This window comes from Giraffa tippelskirchi, chromosome 6, assembly GCF_054371585.1.
Source record: "Giraffa tippelskirchi isolate mGirTip1 chromosome 6, T2T-mGirTip1v1.2.pri, whole genome shotgun sequence".
Classification (NCBI taxonomy): domain Eukaryota; kingdom Metazoa; phylum Chordata; class Mammalia; order Artiodactyla; family Giraffidae; genus Giraffa; species Giraffa tippelskirchi.
The window spans coordinates 130,109,707-130,122,139 of NC_137280.1; the positions used below are offsets into that span (position 1 = coordinate 130,109,707).

Genomic DNA, 12,433 nt, shown 5'->3' on the forward strand with positions numbered 1-12,433 from the left:
TTTATTTTTATTGCTTCCCTGGTGGCTCAGATGGTAGTCTGCCTGCAATCAGGGAAACCAGAACAGATCCCTGGGTTGGAAAGGTCCCCTGAAGAAGGAAATGGCAATCCACTCCAGTATTCTTGCCTGGAAAATCCCATGGACCGAGGAGCCTGGCAGGCTACAGTCCATAGGGTCGCAAAGAGTCAGATACAACTGAGCGAAATCACTTATTTAATTTACTACAATATTGCTTCTGTTCTGTGTTTTCGGTTTTTTGGCAACAAGGCATATGGGATCTTAGCTCCCCAACCAGGAATCAAACCCACACCCCCTGCACTGGAAGGCGAAATCTTAACCACTGGACCAGCAGGGAAGTCCCGGAAGGAGTGTTTTAGTTGTCAGGAGAGGTCCACTGAGAAGGAAGAGATTCTGAAAGATGGTAGCATGGATAATGGTTATTACATAGAGAGGAAATCACCTGGGTTTTAGAATCACATGTCCCTGGGCTCAGATCCTGGCCCCACCACTTCGTGGCTGTCTGATCTTGGACCAAGTTAACTAACCTCTCTGAGACTTTCTTTACTCATCTGAAGAATGAAAACAATAATCAGCACTTCACAAAGTCATTGGGAAGATGAAGTGAGACAGATAGGCCAGGTGCTCGTGCGCAAAAGGGACCCTAGCAATGAATTTTGCAGTCATGACATAGGCATGATGGCAAGACCAGGAGAAATGCTAGAATAAGAACAGATCCTTCTAGCTGCCATTCATTACATGTGTACTAAATGCCAGGTATTGGTCTAATCCCTTAGAGCAGGGGTCCCCAACCTCCAGAATCTATCTAATGCCTGATGATCTGAGGTGGAGCTGATGTAATAATAGTGGAAATAAAAGTGAAAGTCACTCAGTCATGTCTGACTCTTTGTGACCCCATGGACTATATACATATAGTCCATGGAATTCTCCAGGCCAGAATACTGGAGTGGGTAGCCAGTTCCCTTCTCCAGGGGATCTTCCCAACCCAGGGATCAAACACAGGTCTCCCACATTGCAGACGGATTCTTTCCAAGCTGAGCCACCAAGGAATCCGAATAATAATGGAAATGAAGTGCACAACAGATGTAATGTGTTTGAATCATCCCCAAACCATCCCCCTGCACCTTGTTCGTGGAAAAATCATCTTCCACGAAACTGGTCCCTGGTGTCAAAAAAGGTTGGGAGCCACTGCCTTAGAGGCTTGTTACACAGAGGTTACAAACATAGTGAGTCAGGTGACTTGGATTCAAATTCAGACTCTGTGTTTCTTCCCTGTATTACCACGGGGAAGTCATTTAATCTTCCCAACCTTTAGTCCCCTTGTTTGTAAAATGCAAGTTCTAATTGTGCTTTCTTTGATGGTTTGGTGGGGATTAAATGAGATAAGGGGCATGAAGTCACTAGCACAATGCCCAGCTCATAGAAAACACTCTGTGACGTTAGCTGTCATGACTATTTACATGCCTTTTCTCACTTACCCTTCACAACAATCCCATGAGTTGGGTGTTATTGTCCCCTATTTATAGATCAAACAGATCTGAGGCTCTAAGGATCAATCATTTGTCTAAGGTCACAGAAAGGAAGCAGTGGGGCTGGCTCCGCAAGACTAGAAAATCTCAGCTTCTTTGTTCTCGTCACATTTCAGATCAGCTGGTCAATGGTGCCAGGGTTGAGGCAATATGACAGTTATTTTTAAAAGCATATCATGCCATAACCCTCATCAGTCCTTTGTCTTCTGGTTGTCCCTACACCTTACCTCCCATCTGTTGAAGGTCTGAGGTTTAAGGTTGTCTATGACCCTGAATGCAGCCAGCGAGCACCCTGGTGCTGCCTGCCCTTCTGGGGGCCTGCAGCCTCACAAGGTTGACAAGGTTTATGAAATGTCCATTCTGATTTGCAAACAGGTCTGACACGGACATGCTTCCTGCTGGCTGGTGATTTCGATAACAACCCCTCCTCCTTGGTGCCAATTAACAGAAATTAAATGTCCCTGGAACACTTTGTAATTCAGGAAATGTATGTGCTGATTAGTTAAACCCCTGCTGGACATGCCATTATGACCAAGGGGCTCCAGGCCAACATCTTAGCTCTCACTCCATCTCCATTTAAAGTCACAGGATGTTTTCTTCCTGGGTAGAAATCAATGTCACCTCATTCACTTATTCATTCATTTTCATTCAACAAATATTGATTGAGCATCTACTGTGTGTGAGGTTTTGTTCCATACAGTTTCATACAGTTCACAACAGTGAACAAAGCAAAGCAAGTAATATTCCTGCCTTCACAAAGGCCAACAAATGGAAAATGATTAAACACACAGGATTATTTCTATATGACAGATGCTATGAAGGAAACAAACTAGTGGGACAGACAATGACTGGGAGGTATGAGTGACATTAGGTAGAGGGGACAACAAAAGTTCCTCCAACGAGGCCAGATTTGAACTGAGATTCGAAGACTGAGAAGAACTCAGACACGCACAGTGACGAGATGAATAGGAACAAGCTCAAAGTGTCAAGGAAATTCATTCATTTATCAAACATTTTTGGTCATCAATCAATTACGTGTTGAATGAACAATTGGAGAATAAATGAATTTTCCCTTTTCCTGCCAAGAAGGAAGAATGAACTTAAAGGAGATGCCACAAACTTAGAGGCAATTTGCTTCCCTTTTCTCCAGCCCCATTTCATCCCTCAAACAAGGAGCTTGGATCAGGCATTAGCATTCCAGGACTGCAGGATCATAAAAACTCACCTTCCAAAGGGACTGGCCCTCGCAGCTCTTTAAAGCCATGACTCTGCAGCGTGCAAAAAGCAATCTCATTTTTCTAAGCAGTTAAATGGAATTATGTAGACAAGGCAAGAAATGTCATCTGCTTTGTTATCATTAAGATACGTTTATTGAATTCCCACGCCCACTTACTCATTCCGAGAATACTTATTATCAGTTGCCAGCTTCCCCCTCCTCACCCCCAGCTCCTTCACCCTCTTCCGCTCTCCTCTCTCTGGCATAGCAGTGAACAGCTCAGGCTGTAGAACCAGAACACCCGTTGTACCTCAAATGTGACTCACTATGTCATTTTGGGTAAGTCATTTCACCTCTCTGAGTCTCAATTTTCTCATCTATATAGTGAGAATAATAATAGAGGCCATCTCATGACAATCATATAAACTATAATAAATACTGAGCTATTGTTATTCTCATTTTGTTGATTAGGATATGAGATTTTAATAACTCTATTTAGGTTTTTAAGGCAAAAGAAACTCCGGTAATGAGTGTGATCATGAGCCAGTTTAATGATCTGTATCCACCTGTATGGTTTTCTGTTCTTTGAGATAATCAAGAAGCAGGATTGTAATACATAACCTTGAAGAGGTCTCTTAATTTATAGTAATACTTTTGAGCCAATAATGAGAGACAGACCCTCTGCCTTGTGCCAGACACTCCTTTATGTGCTTTACTTATATTGATTGATTTTTTGAAATTTTCATCTTTTATTTATTTTTAATTGAAGATAGTTACTTTACAATGTTGTGTTGGCTGCTGCTGCACAACAATGTGAATCAGCTGCGTGTATACATATGTCCTCTCCCTCTTGAGCCTCCCACCCCTCTACCCAACCCTCTAGGTCATCACAGAGCACAGAGCTGAGCTCCCTGCTATAGAGCAGCTTCCCATTAGCTATCTGTTTAACACACCGTAGTGTATATGTCAATCCTACTCTCTCATTTCGTCCCACCTTCTTTCCCCACTGTGTCCACAGCTCCATTCTCTACATCTGAATTTCTATTTCCACCCTGAAAATAGGTTCATCAGCACCATTTTTCTAGAACAAGACAAGAGTTCCCACTCTCACAACTATTATCCAACATAGTTCTGGAAGTCTTAGCCATGGCAATGAGAGAAGAAAAAGATGTATTGACTGATTTTAAAATCTCACCATAACCAGACAAAGTAAACACTATTTCTATGCCCATTTTACAGATAAAGAAACTAAGACCTAGAGAGATTAAATAGTTTCCATGGGGTCATACAGCTGGGACTTGGTGGAGCTTGGGAATAAATCCAGGCAATTGGACTCGAGTGTTCACTGGAAGCTACTTGCCACCTCATTTAAGATGAGACGCCAAAGTTTTCCTGCAGACATCAGGGTTTTCTACTTCAAGTAGACATGTCCCTTGATCACTTAATAAACAAAGAATCATCACCTGCCTAATCCTAAAACCCCTGGCCTGTAGACACAAGACTGATATGAGCTGCTGCCCGGTACAGCACAACACCAGCCACAGGTAAATTCACACCTCCTGCCACTGATGGGATTTTAAGGTATCTATTAAGATGTCAGTGGATCCTAGAGTTGAAGTTCTTTCTACATCACTTAGCACAACCTGGAAGGTCAGATTCATGTGGCAGTCAGTCCTCCATTGGCAGTTATTTCCTATCACTACCCTGTCCCTGTGCTGACTTTCAGAAATGCTACATCACAGTAAAGGTACTTAAAGAGCTAACAAATCGCTACTACTCCCTTGAGATCGAGAAGCAGTCGACTCAAATCACCTTGCCTCCAGTCTCAAAGGGATATGCCTGCAGCTGCTGATGTCAGGCCTAATGTGCAGACCAAAGCAGTCATTTCTGGGCCCACTGTGATAGCTATGGGTTGACCCATCTCCAAAGGCAGGTGCCCAGCATCAGAGCCAGTACCCACTTGCTGCTGCTGCTGCTGCTGCTGCTAAGTTGCTTCAGTCATGTCCGACTCTGTGCGACTCCATAGATGGAAGCCCACCAGGCTCCGCTGTCCCCGGGATTCTCCAGGCATGAACACTGGAGTGGGTTGCCATTTCCTTCTCCAATGCGTGAAAGTGAAGTCGCTCAGTTGTGTCCGACTCTTCACGACCCCATGGACTGCAGCCTACCAGGCTCTTCTGTCCATGGGATTTTCCAGGCAAGAGTACTGGAGTGGGGTAGCAGAATATGACTAACACAGGCACTGTCCCTTTTAAGGACTAAAAGCTGTGAACTTACTTGGTGGTCCAATGGTTAAAACTCTGTGCTTCCAATGAAGGGGGCATGAGCTCAATCCCTGGTCAGAGAACTAAGATCCCGCTTGCTGTATGGCATGGCTAAAAAAGATAATAATAAAAAACTTTTAAATAATAAATAAAAGTTGTGAACAGAAGGCTGAAACTCCTGTCCACGTTTGGGGGTGGACAATGGAGACAACGTAACTCCAGATCCTGTGTAACTTACTATTTTGAGGGGAGGCAGACTCTGTATTTATGCCTGCTTCTCCCGCTGAATAGGAAGCAGCCTCATTAAGCCCCCCATGGCTCTTACCCGCTCTTATGGTGAGTGAAGCACATCAACAAAGGAGTAAGTCCTGCAATTCACTGGCAGGCCCTGAGAGGGCATAGAAGCTCAGTGGTTAGCCCAGATGTGGCTGCCTGCTTGAAAGCTCAGCCTCCTTCAGTACATTCTGTCTCTGTAACAACAAATCATAGTTTGGCCTTTTGAGAGTTGGGAGTTTGAGTCAGACTCCCCAGATCGCTGTTTCCCATAAACCGTGCTTGCAAGATCCAACTGTGCCATGTTACCCTGAAAAGAGTGAGGCTGTGATCATCACTAGTTTCCCCAAAGAGAAAATTGGCAAAATCAGCAGGAGTCCTTGGATAGAAAAGAAATCAGGCTCCAAAGGAAAGACATTGGACAGGAGATGGAAAATTTCCTCTCCTACTTATTTCCTGTTTTACTGGGTTTTTGTGGAACTCACTTGTGGACAAACCCTGAGCCTGGGTCTTCTAGAAAACAAGTCTTCCTCAATGTTCTGGGACCACTTTCCCATTACCCTCTTAGCTTTCTCCTGTTCCCCTTCAGCATAGTCAGTTGGGACTTCATTTGTGTTCAGAAGGGCCAAGAGCCAAGCACTGGCAGCAAAGTCGTAGAGAGCAGCCAGCTCCTGTGATGCCCATCCAAACTGCCTGCCCTCACCTGGACAAGGGAAACCTGGAAGTGTTGGCTGCACTTCCTCCTGAACGTGCGCAGGAAGAGAAGAGGCCCCAAGGGACACACAGGGAGGGGAGGACATTGGCTACATGTGTGGGGGTGATGGGGATGCAGGTTGAGTTTGGAAATCAAAATACAATATTTTGTATTGGCTTTGGAGAAATTCTGAGGCTTTGTGAATTTTAAATTATTTGAAATAATTTCAGATATCTAGAAATGTTGCTAAAAATGTACACGGGGTTCCTGTATACCCTTCATTACTAGGTTCCCTAGATATTAACATTTTCCTATGTATGTTTTGACTCTCTCTCTTTTAAATATGTATATACATATATACTAATTAAATGTCAAATTAAAATTTAATATAAATTATATATATAATCTTTCTGAACCATTTGAGAGCAAGCTAAAAATCAAACGTTCATTTTCCCCTAAAATATTTCAGTGTATATTTTCTAAAATCAGGGATATTACCTAACCACAATATAATTCCAAAATCAAGAAATTAACATTGATATGGCACTATTATCTAATCTACAGCTCTTATCCAATTGTCCTAATCCTTTACAGAGAAGAAAGGTTTTAATGTCCTGTCTAGGATCCCATCCAGGACCATACATTTGTCTCTTTAGTTTCTTTTCATCTGGAACAGTTCCTTGAGTCATTGTCTGCTATGATCCTGGCATTTCAAAGAATATAGGCCATTTATTTTACAGAATGTCTCTCAATTAGGGTTTTCCTGGCATTTCTTCATCAATAGATTCAGACTGTTCATTTTTGGCAGTAATGGATAATAATCCTTACAGGTAATCAAATAGGAATCCTTGAGTCTATACTATATACATAAAGTAATGCTGCTAAGTCGCTTCAGTCGTGTCCGACTCTGTGCGACCCCATAGACGGCAGCCCATCAGGCTCTGCCGTCCCTGGGATTCTCCAGGCAAGAATACTGGAGTGGGTTGCCATTTCCTTCTCCAGTGCATGAAAGGGAAAAGTGAAAGTGAAGCCGCTCAGTCGTGTCTGACTCTTAGCGACCCCATGGACTGTAGCCTACCAGGCTCCTCCATCCATGGGATTTTCCAGGCAAGAGTACTGGAGTGGGGTGCCATTGTCTTCTCCGACATAAAGTAATGAGAGAGAAGGAAAAGCTCTTCCTGACAGTAGAGTCCCAGCTACAAAATATAGAAGGGATGATGGAATTTTTTTTAAGTCACCATTTGGTAACCACTACAGTAGCCAGTGGCATGGGCAAGAGTCATCCATGGATATTTAAAAGTAGTGGGTAAAATTCTGAAGAGCTCAGAGTATCATCTCCTCCAAAGATACTTATTAATCAAAAAGTGGAAAATAGCAACTTGACAGTGGAGGATGCTGGTAAACAACCACCTTAACCCAAATCTCCTGATATGATGAATGGAGAACACTGTATCTCTCTTGTGGAATGAAAAGACATATTCCTGCCCAAAAGACTTAAAAATGTTAAAGAACTGTAGTTAGAACCAGGCTGCATCTACACACAATAGATTCTGAAATCCTTTTCACCTTCACAGATCCTGCCTTGGAAATCTTCCTGGAAGGAGTAGTAATAACAGGATACTGAAGAGAACAAACCATCTGCTTTGATGGAAACTCCTCGGTGCAGAGTTTTGGGCCATGTGATACTCCCTGGACCTCAGGGACGGTACAGGAATACCAATAGGCTGGCCTCCAAGACAGAAGGGGAATAGGAGAAAAAAGTAAATCTGTCTTCCCACAATATCAATGGGTGGTTGGCCAGGCTGGAGGAAACACGTGAGCCATGTGATGTTACAGGTTACACCAGACCCTTGGCCCTCCTGTTTTTCTGTTCTGCTGTCAAAGCCAAATTTCCTGTTGCCAATTTCTCACACCTTGGCCCCTAACTGACAAATGAGAAGACCAGACATCAAATGCCTCCCAGAGATGTGTCTGGCCTGTCGCTCCAGCTCAGTTTAGAGCAATGCAGGGGGTGGCATCATCTTCTCCTCTCAGGAGTTCAAGCTAGAGATGCCAGGGCTTCTTCACAATGTCCCCAGCCTTCACCCCCTCCCTTGACCACACACGCTGCATCACTCCACCACATCTGCATTCTTTGCCATTCCAATTCCATTCTGTCTTTTCACCCTGACACTTTCTGATCCAGAGAGTTTTTCTTAGAAGCCCCACAGCATTGGCTTTATCTGCCAAGAGGTAAGAGGCACAATGAGACCACAGAAAGGCTAATGCAGTAATGACGTCTCCTTCTCACACATGGTCTATAAGGGTGCCACCAGTTGTCAGTCATCTCTTTTCTCTCAACTACTGTGACTAAATGTTGGTTCCATTTTCTCTGATGTAAATTCGGGTTTGGTTGGCTGCTCTTTAGCGTTGGAAGCAATGAATATAGAGATGCTGCCTTCAGATTCTGGACTCTACTTCTTACAACCATGAAGCCCTAAAGCTCACCTATAGATAGGTTTCAATGACTTCACTTTTCAGAGCAATCATAGAATGTCAGAGTTGGGAGGAATTTTAATTTTATAGATGATATACCAAAACGTTAGGTATAGGCAAGCTGTCCACACAAAAGCAAGTTGTATAAACTGGATTGAGGAAAACAATACAACTTTTAATCCCCAGAAACCATTAGTTCACGTTGGCTAATTATAACTATGTCCTCAAGACTCTCTCTTTCAGATTTGCTTCTTCTTAGACTGGCCTCTGCCTCTCACATTTAGAACAGCAAGAAACCACCACTCCCAATATTCACACATGCTGTTTTTTTCATCTCTGGAATCTTTTCACAGCTTACAGTTTCATGGAGGGTTTCATGAAGATTTAGCTTTTCCTTTGAATCTGCTTAGCCAGTAAACCAAATATTTTTTCCCCAAAGCACGAATTAAAGAACCTGGTTTGTTCCCAGCCAAATTCAGAAGCTTAAGAAAAGCTCCCCCATTCCCTAAGGTTTTCAACTCTGGACTGTCAGCTTCAGGATATAGATTTCAAATGGCCACGGGTTAAAAGTGGTGGAGGGGTGGGGAGGCAGATTCAGATGAATTTGAGTGATTAGAATGAGGTCAGGCCAGAAATGCACCTGAGAAAAGTTTGCTAATCATTAGTTCTGAGTTTCATCTTCTGGAATTTTTGCTTCTTATATTGGGTCAGGGGAGAGGGTATTGTTTAGGGGAAAAAGGAAGAAAGAGAAAACAGAAGAGGAGAAAAATTCACCTTTCCATGGAAATATCAGCAGAAAATCTACACTCTTGTGCCTCTGCTTGTTTTTTCAGTACAGTATTTTTTAATAGACCAAAAGAGAATCTTTACGAGGTAATATGTATGTGAATAATGTTTATAGAAGGGATATTACATGTTAGTCATTATGGACAATTGTATAAATAAACCTTAGAGATGTAAAATATATAAACATATAAAAAATTATTTTATAGGGCCACGGACACTTTTCGTATCTTTGTTCTAAAACATAGAGAGTCCCAGGGCCGGCAGCTTATTTCTTTGTTAGTATATGCCACTGGGAAGCCAAAAGGTGTGGTGGGGCTTCATGTGTTTGTTTTCTGGTTTTGAAATTTATAATCATCTGAATAGATTACTTTGAAATGTCTGTTGCTTATGTGTGGTGTTGTTTGCCCACAAGGAGTTATCAGAGGTCCTTTCTACATTTTGTGTCTTAGAAAATCAAAAGGAATTTTCTAGGGAGAAGAAAAATACATAGAAGAAGCTTCCACTGTTGGGTAACTCAGATTTGTACCATTGACAGCGTCTCGTAAGTCCGAGGAAATAGATAGCTTAAGATCAAGGTTGTTGTCTCTCACTTAAACACTGGATGTTGGATAACTTTTCTCCCGGGAAGGAACCACAAATTTTTGTTAATTTCTTTCTTCATGGACTTGACATGTTCTAGGGGAAACCAGAAGTCATGGCCCTTAAGCCACCTTGCTTCAGGACAACTCTCCCCCATCCATTTTCAAAGAACCATCCATGTATTAATTCTGTTTGATGTTCCATGATTCATCGGCAGACTCAACACTTTTAGAGCCCAGAGTTTTACTTGTTTGGATTTGTGGCTCTAAAAAAGTGTTAAGTTTGCTCTACCGCCCAGGCTGATCAGAAGAAGCAAAGGGAAAGCAGTGGGGGTGGAGGGGGGCTCCCTTGTGGAGAGGTTCACTCACACCTCTAACCACCTCTGACCGCAGCCGAGAGAAGCCCTGGGCCAGTAGCCGGTGCATGATATGCCATCTACTTTTCACAGAGCGAGGGGTCATCATGTGAGAGTAGAGAGGTCACCAAAAATTCATATTGTTCGCAGCTATAAGCTTGTGAAACGCAGTATGTGTTTTCGCTCAAAACAATAAAAGAGGTTTATTTTTCACTTAATAGACTCATCCCTCAGGCCTTTTTTTTTTTTTTTTTCAGTAGCTGACTTGGAGAGGGGAGTACTTTATCATGTATTAAATGTCAACACTGAGCCTTTTATTGTTCCCAAAGGGCTTTGGCTGCTGGCAGCTTCCCTGGACATCCAAAAGCAGGGCTGGGAGGAGAGGAGTGACTTTGTCAGACCGGAATTGCCTGTTTTCAGTGGGGATGACTGGGGGCAGAGTGAGTGACACTTCCTTTCCACGCTCACCAGGCTGAGTTCACCTCCCTAGAACAAATGCTGGTTTGTAAAACCACAAGGGGCCAAGACAGCTTCTTAGCCAGAAACCTTCTCTGCTTGCTTAGTCCACACCCTCAAGAGTGTGACTGCCTGTCACTTGCTAGCTGTGTGGCCTTGGGCAAGTTACTTAACCTCTCTGTGGTTCAAGTTCTTGTCTGGAAAATGGAACTATAATAGCACTTTCCTGAGGAATATTAAGGATTAAAATGTCTTAAAATATGTAGAGTGCTTTGAACAGTGCCTGGCACATACAAGCACTCAATTCATGTTTTACCACCTTCATAATATTTGCCCTATCCACCAACCATATATATTATCATTTACTTAATGTTCTTCTTCTAATTAACTTAATTTTAATCTAAAACTTAAAAGAAAACTGTATATCCCAACTGTAAATGGAAAAGTATATCATTTACTATGAATATATGGTAATAGTAAATAGTAATAGTAGCTAATATTTACCAAGTCCTTGCTCCTTTCTGAACATTGAGCTAAGTGTCTTGATTTGTTAAAATCCTCACAACCCTGTGAAGTCAGTACTGTCATTTTACAGAGGAAGACACTGAGGTACTGACAGATTCCCGAATTTGCCTGTAGTGGAGAAGGCAATGGCACCCCACTCCAGTACTCTTGCCTGGAAAATCCCATGGATGGAGGAGCCTGGTAGGCTGCAGTCCATGGGGTCGCTAAGAGTCGGACACAACTGAGCGACTTCACTTTAACTTTTCACTTTCATGCACTGGAGAAGGAAATGGCAACCCACTCCAGTGTTCTTGCCTGGAGAATCCCGGGGACAGCGAAGCCTGGTGGGCTGCCGTCTATGGGGTCGCACAGAGTCGGACACTGAAGCGACTTAGCAGCAGCAGCCGCAGCAGCACACAATTAGTAAATGAAGGAGGCAGTTCAGCTTCAGACCCCAGGGTCCTCAGCACTGCTCTATGCTGCCACGCTAACAAAAACAAGAGTATTCTATTCACGTGGTAGATGGTGGGTGAATTAGTTTCCTACGGCTGCTGTAACAAAGAACCACAAACTGGATGGCTTAGAACAACGTAAATTTATCCCCTCACAGTTCTGGAAGCTGGAAGTCCAAAATCAAGATATTGGCTGGGCAGTGCTCCCTCTGAAACCTCTAGGAGAAGATATTCCTTTGTCTCTCCCAGCTGATGCTAAAGCTGAAGCTCCAATACTTTGGCCACCTGATGTGAAGAGCTGACTAATCGGAAAAGACAGGGAAGCCTGGCATGCTGCAGTCCATGGGGTGGCAAAGAGTTGGACACAACTTAGCGACTGAACAACAACTCCTACCTTCAGATACCCTCAGGCACTCCTTGGTTTGTGGTAGCATCACTCCAGTCTCTGTCTCCATCTTCACACAGCTGTCTTCTCTCTGTGTGTCTCTTCCTTTGTGTCTCGTCTCCTCTTCTTGTAAGGACAATAGCCATATTGGGTTAGGGCCCACCCTAATGACTCATCTTAATTACATTTACAAGACTATTTCCAAATGAGGGCACATTCACATATACCAGGAGTTAGGACTTACACATATCTTTGGTAGGAAGGGGTTGGGGGAGGGGCACAATTCAACAGCTGCCCACCTAAGGCTTTGAGTCTGGGGCTAAAGATTTACAAGTGCTGGAGAGTTGTTCAAAGTCAGCAACAAGCTGAGGCTCTCTCCTTTATGCAGTCAGGACTGAAGGAGTCAGGACAAAGGAAGGGCAATGCTCCTGTATTACAGTGGTGTTT

General features: G+C 43.2%; 2 protein-coding genes across 3 annotated transcripts in view; one reads left to right on the forward strand and one right to left on the reverse strand.

Moving 5' to 3' along the window:
• The window catches only part of SH3RF2 (SH3 domain containing ring finger 2), a 142,207-nt gene extending 132,573 nt beyond the window's left edge, over positions 1-9,634 (forward strand). Inside the window, exon 11 of the mRNA XM_081504984.1 lies at positions 7,569-9,634. The gene's annotated coding sequence lies outside the window, so the exon portion shown is untranslated. The remainder of the gene's footprint in view (positions 1-7,568) is intronic.
• GRXCR2 (glutaredoxin and cysteine rich domain containing 2) overlaps positions 1-12,088 on the reverse strand; it is a 221,772-nt gene extending 209,684 nt beyond the window's left edge. Inside the window, exons 1-3 of one of the 2 annotated variants that reach the window (XM_081504989.1) lie at positions 11,996-12,088; positions 7,561-7,723; positions 5,041-5,138 (exon numbers count right to left, since the gene is read on the reverse strand). The gene's annotated coding sequence lies outside the window, so the exon portion shown is untranslated. The remainder of the gene's footprint in view (positions 1-5,040; positions 5,139-7,560; positions 7,724-11,995) is intronic. The other variant, XM_081504987.1, reaches the window with a different exon arrangement.
• Positions 12,089-12,433: the final 345 nt, after the last annotated feature.